We start from the raw sequence: 12,908 nt of genomic DNA on the forward strand, positions 1-12,908 counted from the left end.
CCGTCCCGGCTTCAGCCGGAGGCTCTCTCCTTCTCTTGGTTTTATCCGTTAGGCTACTGAGCTGGTGAGCATTCATTCAAAAATAATCAAAACCCTGGAAATCATTGATGAAGGCAGGAGAGCTCCCTGGAGGACGTGGCTGTGACCCGCATCGTTTCTGGAGGGGCTACGGAGCCGCGTGAGCGGTGAGGCCGCCTGGGAGGGAGAGGGAGAAAAGGTGTGATGCGTGAGCTGCCGCTGGGGGCACAGAGGGAGGGAGCCGATGCCTCTGAGGGGTCCAGCCGTTGTCACGGGGAGCACCCTGTGCCCTTGACCGAGAAATAAAAGGGCAGGGAGGAGTGAGGGGCCAGAAGAAGCGGAGGGTGGTCTTCAGAGGGGAATTCTACTGGGAATCAACTACACGTCACATCCCAAATGATGGGGAATTGCTATGGTGTTTGTGATTTAGAGCCGAAGGCTTGATTTGCAGTAAATACTAGTTCCTTCCGAGGGTTTAATTTAGGCCCCTCATGGCCGCTCTAGAGAGAATTAATTAACTGTTGATAATGAAAAGTCAAGAAAATGTTTGAAGGAAGAGGTCATGTGCGTGCACGTGTGTTTAGTGACCAAGCAGTTTAACACATCTCAGGTAGAACCCCACATCCTTCGCTTCAAGAGAAACCAAAAGAATAAGAGACAGAGTTCCCACTCTTAGTGAGATTATGATAAGAGAATACATGTGCACTGAAGCAATATTCACATAATTTGCAGGAGGCGTAAGCAGTCTGTCATTAACTAGATATGACAAGTTCTCAAAATATTACACTTTTAAAAATAAATTTTGATAAACATGTTTACTAAAATTCATTAGCTAAGCACCTGCTAATAGACGTGTTCCTTAAAATCCAGGAGATGAGTTTCTCCCCTGGGTCAGGCACATCTGGGTCCCTGGAGTCCCCAGTTTATAAGAATCCCTGGGGCTCTGTCATCCTTCTGTAAGCTGCATACACCATCTTATACTCCTGTGATTAAAGACAGCGCCTAAAGATTCTTGCAGGTTTGACCAAATGTTTTAATTTCAAAGGCATTAGAACTTTTTCCAGCAGAGAGTTTCATTTACTACAACAGATGTGCCAAGTTACAAAGAAGAGTCCTTCACAGATTTTCTGCATGCACTTAGATAAAAATATTCTCCTTTTAAGAGAAGAAAGTCAAGGAGTGACACAAAGTAGGGACTGTACTAAGACCGTGAAGCAGACATTTCCTGGTTTTGGTAACCAACCCTGTGCAAATGTGTTTTGTTTGATTCTCATCATGATTGATCCTTCCCAAAGCGTTCCTCCAATATTTAATAATTGAGGTAGTTCATATAAAATTTATATTTATGACCTCTCTAAAAATCTAGATTCATGATGAAATTTAGCCTCTGTTTTTGCATTAGCAAAAATCAGACAAAGTACCCGCTTCTTTTATATCATATGTATTTTTTGGTATTTTTCGCATCATGTGTGTTTGTTTTTTTGCTACCTTAACAGATAACCACAGACTTAGTGGCTCAAACAACACGAATTTGTCATCTTACAGTCATGGAGGTCAGAAGTTGGACTCGGTCTCACTGGGTTAAAGCCAAGGTGTGTGCAGGGCTGGCCCCCGGAGGCTCTGGGGGTGTCTTCCTGCCTTTCCTGGGCTCCAGTGGCGCCCGCAGCCTTGGCTCAAGTCCCTGGCTCTGTTTTGAGTCAACAACGCCCCTCACCTCTGACCTTTCTTCTGTGGTCACTTCTCTCTGACCGCAGCTGACCTCTGCTTTTAAAACTCACCCACCAGAATAATCTCCCCGTATCCATGTCCGTATCCTTTGTGACATCTGAAAATTCCCTTTTGCTACCTAAGGTGACATATTCAGAGGTTTCGGGAATTAGAACTTGGTCATACTTGGGGGCCATTACTCTCCTACCACACACAGGCTTGTCAAACGCGTTTTTTTTCCATCCAGTTACCTGCTTGGCCCTTTGCGCTAGCCCATGCTGGCAGGGCCGCCTTCCTACACCCTTAGGTTGGGGGCGCCTCGTTCCTACACCTGAAGACCCACCTGACATTCAGCACAGCCACAGCTGTTGGGCTGAGGGTCCTGGTCAGAACGGGCAAGCCCCCCACTTCTGTGCACAAAGCAGCCTCCTATCCGGTGCGCCCTCCTCTCTCTGCACCGGACCCTCAGAGGTTCCCTCTGGTCTAGCCTTTCAGGGATAAGGAGATGCAGACAGATGGAGAGTAAGTCATTCCAGAAGGACATTAGTGATTTTGTGACAAATTCTACCGCAGAAGAAATACTGAGTGTACATTTGAGGAGAGAGAATCATTTCATCAGTGTATTTCTCTTCCGCATTGAAATTTCCAGCAGTGCTCTTCCTGGTTAGAGTGAGATTTGGCAGCCTTTAAAATGCTACCAATTCCTGACTCATACATATATTGTTTTTATATATAAAACCCCATTCAACAGAGCACCATGGAACACAGCAGCCGTGCCTGTACAGAAAGCCACACTGAAAACTGCATTAGGAAGAAAGACAAGAGGAAATGCTTTGGTCATGGCAGTGTTACCCAGAGGCTGCAGGAAAGGACATGGGATGCAGTGGAGACCAGATGCCCGTCTCACCTGCAGCAACGCCGTCGACTTGCTTGCCCTCTACCCACACATCCCTGTCTTAGTAGCGTCAGGGGGGTGCCTCAGAAGCACCAAGGTGGTTACCCCACGTTTTCTCATCACACTCCTGTGACTGCGGTGTTATCTTGGGAGAGTTACTTGAGTTCATGGCTCTCGTGAGCCATGTGTGTGAGACAGAAAGCTGCCAGCACAGTGGCTTTGCGACCACTTTAGGACTTCGAGCTCGCATTTCATGCCCAGATCCTGGGAGGAGGGGACCTTTGGGAAACCAGGGAGCCACTGAGTGGTGGAGAAGAGCATCTTGGGCAGAGGGGACAGCAAACCTCAGCCTCCGACTGGGAGCAGGTCGGTGATTCACACACACATCAGCAAGAAGCTGGGGTGAAGCAGAAAATAGGGGGCGTTGGGCTGAGCAGGTGGGGTGATGAACTTAGCCTGTGTCTGATGGCTCAGGAAAGGCTGCCTGGATCTGGCACGTGGGAGAGGCGTGCCTTGATGGCTCTGTTCACTCTCCTTGGTTTGTGGAACACTTGCAGGTAGGGGCACGGTGAAGAGACCCCATCCAGGGAGGGGTGAGGGAGGCTGTGGATGCGTGTCAGGGAGGTGGGCTGGACTGGGTGTCCGTGAGGATGGAGTGGCAGCAGGACCTGCCTGTGGGCGTGTGGAAACGAGGGAGCGTAAGTCCTCTGCAGGACCTTCAGATTTCTCCGACATTCGATTCCTGGACTTCTTTTCTCTTTGTGGCAGATTCTCATCCAAGTGGTTTTATCAGTTGACTTTGGAAGCCCTCAGGTGTTCAATGATTCCTGTTAGAATTCAATCTAGGACTTGGGCGCCTTAGTTTCATCCCGATATCCTCTGAAGAGAACCTCCAGGACAGCAGCACTGGTGTGTCCATTCGTGGTCTCTGTTTGGGGAGGATGCTCCTCTGTGAATGTTCCTAGTTCTCTGGAAGGATCCCTGGGACCCAGCACTTCGGGGGGGGGGGTGCTTCCTTATGGCAGATGTGCTTCTAATTGAGAGCTTGAGGCTCCGTGTAGATTCTCCACCCGTGGTGATTGTACAAACAGCCTCTACTGGGGCTGAAGCCAAGGGCTCAGTGCAATCACCGCAGCAGAGATGGGTGTGCTTTAAAGATGTGATGAGGCTTCAGAAGTTGTCTTGCTTGCACTTAGGCTCTGAACACTGGAGTTTGAAACCCTGATGAAACTGAGATATGTTTTCTCCCAAATGCCCTGATGAAACTGAGATATGTTTTCTCCCAAATGTATCAGAATTCACCTTAAAGTGGAAGCAGAAGGATATCTTCTCAAACACTCGTATCTGTTTCACAGGAGTACATTGAAATGGCAGGCGACAGGCTGCGGGCATCTTAAGACCCACACGTTGTCCGCTAGTTAGTGTCAGGATGGTCTCTGAAAGGCCGAGATGCCTTCCCAGGTCGCTGGCTGACTGAGGAGCCTGAAAGCTGGGCATATATTCATTTATGTTTTTAAAGGGAAACACGCATTTTGTTAGAAGAGGGTAAAGAGCATCAGCATTTGGGGAATTAATACTTTATTGAGTCCATTTGTCTTTATGCTAACATTTTGTTTACTATTACTTCATGCGATTATGTCAAAAAAGTAAAATAGAAGATTACCTTTAGCTTCTGATGAATGTAGGCAGCATTCGTGTTTGTTATGTATCTGATTTAGGGCAGAACACCTGTCCTCCTGCTATTTGTCTCTCTTCAACGCCTTCTGTCATTTGGCTGTAAATAAGCCCCATTCACAGAAGGAATGAGCCCATTGTACAACAGATCTGATCTCCACAAGGAACCAGAAATGATACTTTGCTTGTAAAATAGCTGTATTCAGAAGCATATAACATTTTGGTTTTCAGTTCTAAATATTTAGTGGGAACTGTTACTTAGCGGCAACATCTGTCTGTTTGAAGCAATAAACACGACTGTACAGGGATTGTTGTTTTTTTTTTGTTTTTTTTTGTTTTTTTTTTTGCTGTACGCGGGCCTCTCACTGTTGTGGCCTCTCCCGTTGTGGAGCACAGGCTCCGGATGCGCAGGCTCAGCGGCCATGGCTCATGGGCCCAGCCGCTCCGCGGCATGTGGGATCCTCCCGGACCGGGGCACGAACCCGCGTCCCCTGCATCGGCAGGCGGACTCTCAACCACTGCGCCACCAGGGAAGCCCAGGGATTGTTTTTAAAAATGGATTCTTGGCCTTAATTTGAGAGCCAGAGGGTTATGGACTGAATCGTGTCCCCTCCAAATGTGTGTGTTGAAGTCCTAACCCCGGGATGTGACTGTATTTGGAGGTGGGGCCTTAGAGGAGGGTCTCTGTCCCACCTATAAGAACACAGCCACGCACAGGGCAGCCAGGAAGCAGTTTGCTCTCTGTTGACTTCAGCTGCAGAGGGAGGTTTGTTTTGTTTTTCTTCGTCAGAGTTGTTAACTCACATCGTGCAGAGCCGGCCTCCTGATGCTCTTTGTAAATCCGGAGGGGCTGAAGGCACGTCCGTAAAGGAAGAAACACGGTGTGCAGTAACATTTGTGGGTGTCAACATGCATGCACACAAATACATTCCACTTGGACTTTCTGGAAGATTTCCTCTCTTTGTTGACCTATTAGCTTGCATAGGAGAGAGAAATTATATTAATTCAAGAAATCTAATAAATTTAAACCCAGCTGTTTGCTCTTAAGTTATAAGAGCAAAGATCATAGAAATCCAGAGGCCAGGCCATTTGACAAGTCCATGGCAGGGCTGAGAAGGGGAGGGAGTGAAATGTTATCCAATCTGGGTGCAGCTCCACAGTGATTTTAACAGTTGTCTACTATGAATTCTAAATGCTACAGTTCTGTTATAAAATGTATATATTTGACTTAGAAAGAAGGGAACAGCTTTATTGCTGTAACACTTATGCTATTAATTTAAATTGCTTAAATGCATTTCTCATGCATTAGTAATAAAGCTAGACTAAATTACTATCTTTAATTTTTTGCTGCTGTTTTTATTACTTGGCGATTTATGGAAAATTGCAGATATACAAAAATTTTAATTCTTCTTTTTCCCTTGTCAGCCTCTGGAAAAGTAACAGTAAAATGAAATTCAAATCAGTACATTAAAAAGATAAACTTTAAGAAAGCTTACACTAATCCATTTGTGATTTTATAGCAAAAACAAACAATAAGGGATTATAAACTCCATATCAATTTATAATGGGCTATAGAGTACTTTATATTTGTAAAGTATTTTATAGATCATAAACCACTTTTGAAAATAAACTTTTAGGGCTTCCCTGGTGGCGCAGTGGTTGAGAGTCCGCCTGCCGATGCAGGGGACACGGGTTCGTGCCCCGGTCCGGGAAGATCCCACATGCCGCGGAGTGGCCGGGCCAGTGAGCCATGGCCGCTGAGCCTGTGCATCCAGAGCCTATGCTCCACAACGGGAGAGGCCACAACAGTGAGAGGCCCGCGTACAAAAAAAAAAAAAAAAGAAAATAAACTTTTAAAAATTTTGGAATAATTTTAGATTTACAGAAAGGTAGCAAAGATCTTTGGGTGAGTTTCTATACACTTCACACCCAGGTTCTCCTATTATTAACATCTTGCAGTGGGGTAGTGTATGTTATGATTGATGGACAGCATTGGTAATTATGATGAACTAAAGTCCATACTTTTTCAAATTTCTTTAGTTTTTGCCCAAAGTTTTTCTCAGTTCCAGTTTCTCAGTTCATAGTTTCTCAGTTCATAGCCCATCATTTTATAAAAATGAACAAATCTGAACGTAGAATTGTCAAGGATGTGGATCTTACGAACAGGCTATTGGAGTATAAATTTACACAGCCCATCTGAAGAGCTATTTTATTGTGTCCATTACAACTGTTATGTGCACCTGCTTTCAAACAGCAGCTCCAATTGTAGGAATTACCTTAGAGTAACACCAGCACAGTCACGGGGAACTACGTAGAGGACGTTCACTGCAGCTTAACTGGTCAGAGTGGGAAACTGGAAACAATTCAGATATCTAAATAGCGAGACATGGGCAAATAAACTGACGGAAATAAGGTGAGCAGTTGTGGGAAGTGATGTGACCTGAGAGGATGGTGTGGAGACCCTGGGAGGGAGCTGCTCCGTATCCGTGTCAGGACATTCACGTGTTGTGTCGGTTTGTCATCAAACGTACTTAAACCTTCTGTATTTCGTGGTGAAGTTGTAAGTGCACATGGGTAAACTATACAGGAGATTGCACGTGATCTGAAAATGTGTTCAGCGTTCACATCACAGGCACTTGTGTTGGTGTGAATCTGACACAGGTGTGTGTGTGTTCTGGGGCAGAGGAATTGAGTAACTGTGCTGGTTTCATTTAGAATGGGCATTTTTGGCTCAAAAATACACGTCTAAAGACTCTTCAGATGTGGCTTATTGGATGCAAGTGACAAGCTGGGAGACCCCAGCATCCTCCCTGCCCGGGGCTCAGTCACACGCTTCCCAAGCTCTCAGCGCAGGCTCGGCGGGCGGGGGGTTGTCAACAGCCAAGTCTGCAGCCCCAGCGCCTTTTCAGGGGCTCACAGCCAAGGAGCCTCCCTCTCAGTATGGCGGGATTTCCTCCCCATCCAGCGCTTGTGTCCTTTCGCAGTCGTGCTCCTGTGTCCCCTTATTATCCTTTCTGTCCCGCTATTGACTTTGGGGCTGTATTAGTTCCCTTTCAGTGGTGTCCCTCAAAACCACGACATTCATCTTTGTGTTTTTACGGTTTTCTCTGAGGCAGCCTTATACGTCTGTCACGTAAGACCTTCAGGACGCTGTACATCACTCTCAGGCTCTCCTTCCCTGTCTGCTGGTCTCCTCCACTTACATTTTAGGTGGTAAAACTCACCATATTTTGTTGCTATTGTTGTTTTAAATAGTCAGTTAACTTTTGAAGAACGTAACAGAAGAAAGGGAAATAATTGCTTTCCCGTGTCCTCAGATTTACTATTTCTAGTGTTCGTTATACTTCCGGGCACCGTGATTCTTTCCGGTATAATCTCTCTTCAGCCCGAAGGACCTCCTTTAACATTTCTTGAGGTGCGGATCTGCTGGGGACAGATTTATTTAGCTTTAATTCATCTTAAAATATCTTTATTTATTCTCCATATTTGAAAGATGGTTTTGCTAGATTTATTTTTAATTTGACAGAGTTTTTATTCAGTGACATTTTCTTCTGACGCTATTGTTATTTTTGTGACAAAATATCCTCTGACAGTTTTATCATTGTTCCCGATGTGGAATAAATCCCTTTTTGTATCTGGCTGCTTTTTTATCTTCGTTTTTCAACAACTTGCTCCCAGGGACCTTGGGTGGCTTTCTTTGTCATTATCCTGTTCAGGTTTTGCTGTGTTTTCTGGATCTGCAGATTGCTGTTTCAGATAATTTGGGTTATTTTCTGCCAATATTCCTTCAAATATATTTTCTGTCCATTCTTTTTCATTGATATTTTTTCCTGGGGCGTAAAGTACCAACACGTTTGAGTTGTTTATACTGTTCCTTCACAGGGGATTGAGGCTTTGTTCTTTTTTCTCATTTTTTTCTCTCTGTGTTTCAGTTTGGGTAACAAGTACAGATAGGCCTCAATTTTTACCAGTTCTTTTTTCTCTTGCTCAATCTGCTTTTAATTCCATCTAAGGAATTTTTTTTTTTTTCCATTTTTTTTTAAGTTTATTTATTTATTTTTTTAATTAGTTTCTGCTTTATAACAAAGTGAATCAGTCATACATATACATCTGTTCCCACATCCCTTCCCTCATGCATCTCCCTCCCTCCCACCCTCCCATCTAAGGAATTTTTAATATCTGGTACTTGATTTTTCACTTCTAGAAATCCAATTTGGTTCCTTTTAAGTTTCCAGGTCTTACCTGAAATTCCCCATCTTTCACCCAGCGTAGCCAGCTCTTCCTGTTGCTATGGTGACGGGGAGGCTTCAGCACATCCTGAGACCCGGCTCCTGTGGCCAGGACATGGCGGAGGCTGTGGTCAGCTCTGGGGACTATGGCTGCCTCGGCTCCCTTCCTAGGTCCACCAGGAGGCACGTTCAGCCCACCACCCGCACGTGAGAGCTGCAGCCTCCGTCCACTCCCAGACCCATGCTCACCACCTGGGACATCTGCCAAGTTCTTATTTCTAGAGGCCTCAGATCCAGGCTGGAGCTTGAGAAATTCGGGTGAGGAGGTGAGCCCTTAGGGGCTGAGGCCTCGTTCTTGCTCTGACCTCCTCGTGCTGTTGGGTGGAGACCTGGATAGATGCCAGGAGCCGGGAGGAAGGACCAGCAGGTGCAGAGGCCCCAGGAGGAAACGTGCTGTGGGGTTTGAGGGGCAGGAAGAGGGTGGTGGGGTCGGCACCAGGCTAGAAGGGGGGTGGGCCTGGGAGCCTGTCTCCATGGAAGCCCCTGGCTGGAGAAGTGGAAGGAAGGTGTGTTTATAAACATCCACTTTCATTTTCCTTTCACTCACACTTAACAACTTTTTTCCTATTTCTTTGCCTTTGAAAAGTCCTTTTTTTTTCTTCAAAGCCAAGCTAAAACATCAAATCACTGAAAATCTCCCATGCAATCAAATCTAAGCATTCACATAATAAAAATAAAGCTTTTCTTCCCATGTGAAGTGCTTTGTGTCCTCCAAGCCCAGGGCTTCTCCTTGCTGAGCTGTTAACGCACGACCCCCCCCTCTGATGGTCTGGGGGCAGCGGCCTGACTGGGACGATCACAATGATGTTGATGCAAAAGTTCTGATAAATAAGTGATCTAATGACAGTTATCAGTTGTTGTAACTGTTCCGTTGAAAAGTTGCCATATCAGTGTCTATCCCATAAAAAATAACCGCTCTCAGTAACTGATGCTCCTCCGGCAACCTGCCCAGCCCTGTAGGTGGGTCCCTCCTTCAGCCTTGCGGACACCATCCCTCAGCAGGGTGTTTCTCATCCCTGTTCTGACTCCTGCGGGCCCCGCCCCCTCCTGCCCCAACACCTCCGGCTCTTCAGCAAATCCTCTGGGACCTGAGCTTGCCTGTCATCTGAAGGCCTGGGTACGGATTCACTGTTTTATTGAAATATAACCCCTGTGGTGTGCAGATTACGGCCTGGCCCACCTGCACATCACTGTCATGATCAAAAATCAACTATGAAGAAGGCAATAAAGCGTGTAGCATTAGACACATTCAAACATTCCTGATAGAAATGTGAATTTCCAAATTCACTGTTTATCAGGCCCTGAGGCACCATCAAAAAAAAAAAAAAACCAAAACGGAAATAAAGCACAACATGACTCCTCAGTCCTAATTATCAAAGGGGCTAAACCTAACAAGTGTAAATTTTAAATCATGCCCAGCTGTAACCTAAATAATCAGCCACAGTATAATTTGGAATTTAACATAATAGACTCAGAAATCAGTAATATCCATTATGTTGACTCTAATTTAAAAGATCTATTTAAGTCTAAGACGTATGAGGCTAAAAATACATTGCTGTCCTGCTCCAGACGCATCCCAGAAGCCTCTCACGGCTGAGATGTGAAGGACCCGGATCCTCCGCGGCGTGGCTGTCAGCACCTCCTCCCATGTCCAAAGGCATCTTTTCATCTCGAGACAAGTTTCTCCCCGAGCAGATGTGGTCTGGCCAGGAGCGCAGCCTCCGATCACGCTTCTGTCTTCCCTCCGTCATGAAGGATCCTCCAGCGAGGACGCTCCCTTGCTGGGCTGCGTGACATGGGGACGGAGCCGCGTGGGGTGACTGCAGGGCAGGAGTGGCGGCTGTGTCGGGGCCACGGCCAAGGGCAGCTTCCTCCCGGTGCAGCCTCATGACGTCACTGTCTCGTCACACCCAAGGTGCCCGAGCAGGACGGGGAACCGAGTAACAGCCAGTGTCCCTGAAGCTGCGCATTCAATGACGGGCCTGAGAAGTGTGAAAACGTTTCCTCCTCACGACGGATCAGGACACGTGAAAATCTCGGGCTCTCACCCCAGGTCTCAGAAGCAGCCTCCCGCTCCCCCCCGTCAGCATCTGCCCCCCCACGACTTTCCCATGTGCTGCCAGGCAGCTCATACACCTTTCTGGGGAGTAAAGCTACTTTTGGAGACTTTGCCGAAGTCCATGCTGAAATCCAGAGACATGGGCCCTCTCCAGGCCTCTCAGTTCACCCTGTGATGGGTCCTGGGGATGCACAGGTGGAGAAAGGTGGGCATCTAGGGAAGAAGCCAAATATGACACAGTCAGAAGTTGCCCTCCTCTTTGGAGGTCCAGGCTGCGAATTCTGTGGGATCTTAGCAGCGACAAAAATCAGTGAGAGTCAAACAGGCTATTGACTAGAGCAGAGATTAAACCTGGTCTTGGCTGTGTGAGGAGGACGGTGGGTCCGTGGTGGACGAGCCCTGGACGCCGGCCCCCGGGATTCGGGAGAAGCCAGAAAACAGCGGGCCGGGCAGGTCCTCAGAAGGAGGTAAAGCTTCCCAATCAGAGAGTTCAGGACAAGCCGCGATGTTGAAAGGGAGGCACCGAGGAACAGGACACAGGGCGCCTGTCCCCAGAGGCTGAAGAGGTGCCGCCCTGCCCTGAGAGCCCGGGGTCTGGAGAGAAGAGGACCCCTGGACATTTGCAAATCCTTGGCCCCAGCGATGGCAGGAAGTGGTCCCTTGGTTCCCCCCGAGTTTAATCCGCCCCATGGACCCCACACGAAAGCACCGATTTTGTGTGTGTCAACAGCGCCAATCGACAAGGGAAAAAATTACACTGCATACTCACAAATTATCCTAAATACAATTTATATTCAAGTCACATCCCTGAGGTGGAAATGAAAAAATAGGAACCTTGAGAACGTTGGCAGTGAATTGCAGGCATAAGTACGAGGGAATATTTTTGAAAACAGAATGCTTATATTATCACACGTTAAATTATTTATTTAAGAGAATCAGAGCACGGTGCATCTGGTTTCCAGGGTCCCCAAAACGTTCCTTTTCCTCCCTCTGAAGAGAATAAAAAGAGCTCCTCCAAAATAAGTAACTCCTCTGTGCAGAAAATGAGCAGCCTGTCATCTACGCTGCGGGCATTGTGCTATAATCACCACCTTCACGGCACTCAGAGTATTTTAAATAAATGTACTGTGGACCATGTGTCAGCTGAATGGAAGCTACAGGCAGGATCTGACAAAGACCCACTTCCTCCGTTCAGGACACTGAGGGTGTAGGGGTGGATAGACCGCTCAACCCTTGTCGTTTCAGTAACTTTATTATCGTTATTTTCTGTCCTTCTAGACTGTGAATTTAACCCCACGTGGACATGACCCTGATGCATGCACAGGTGGAGGAAAGCTGTCGCCCTGAGGAAATTGCAGCTACCTGTCCCTTTGCTGGTTCAGGAAGGATCCTGAGCTGGGTGCCCAGAGAACACAACCTCCCCAGGCCCGGGGGCCTGACCTGCACCCCCGTCTCCCGCTGCTTGGGGGCAGGGCCAGGGTTGACCTCTGTACCTGCCTTCTGCCTGCAAACCCCCAACACCAGGAGGGTAAAGGTTTGGGGCGAGAGCGGCCTCCCCTCAAGCCCCCGGTGGGGAGGGACGGTGGGACGGTTGCCGTGAGCGCATCCCCAGCATCCCTGCGGGCCTCTGACCCTCCTCCTGCCCGTCACCTGGCCTCTCAGGGCTCACCTGTGACCCCACCTGCCCCGCAGGAAGCGCTGTCATTTCCTGTCTCACAGCATCAGTGGCCCCTCGAGACCAAGAGCCGTCACTTCCCTGGGACCAGCCACAGCCTTGAGCTCTGATGTGTCAAAATCCTCTGGTTTCTGTTTAGTTTTCTTTAAGATTGCATTTTTTATTTAGAAATCATTGTTTTAGATTTACAACCTGTTACTGGCAATAGCACATAGATTTTTTCAATTTTATTGAAATATTGGTGATTTACAGTGCTGTGGTAATTTCTGCTGCACAGTAAAGTGATTCAGTTATACATATACATATACATTCTTTTTCATATTCTTTTCCACTGTAGTTTATCACAGGATATCGAATACAGTTCTCTGTGCCCTACAGTAGGACCTTGTTGTTTATCCATCCTAGATGTAACAGTTTGCATCTGCTGACCCCAAACTCCCGCTCATTCCCTCCCCCACCACCCAGACTCCTCTGGTTTGGACTCCTTGCCTGGGACCCACCTTCCTCTGCAGGGTCCCCCTCCACAGTCCAGCCGACTAAGCCTAGCCCCCACGGTAAGTCGTTTTCTCTGCTAAAACAGGAGCCACATAA

At 47.3% G+C, this 12,908-nt stretch overlaps 1 long non-coding RNA gene across 1 annotated transcript; it reads left to right on the forward strand.

The window, feature by feature from the left end:
* The first annotated feature begins 5 nt into the window (after positions 1-5).
* On the forward strand, positions 6-4,804 carry LOC308627946. The gene is made up of 3 exons (XR_014017476.1): positions 6-185; positions 1,515-1,610; positions 2,477-4,804. It is a non-coding gene; the product is annotated as an uncharacterized lncRNA (long non-coding RNA).
* The last annotated feature ends 8,104 nt before the right edge of the window (positions 4,805-12,908 follow it).

This window comes from Mesoplodon bidens, assembly GCF_964165515.1.
Source record: "Mesoplodon bidens genome assembly, chromosome: 14".
Taxonomy (NCBI): domain Eukaryota; kingdom Metazoa; phylum Chordata; class Mammalia; order Artiodactyla; family Ziphiidae; genus Mesoplodon; species Mesoplodon bidens.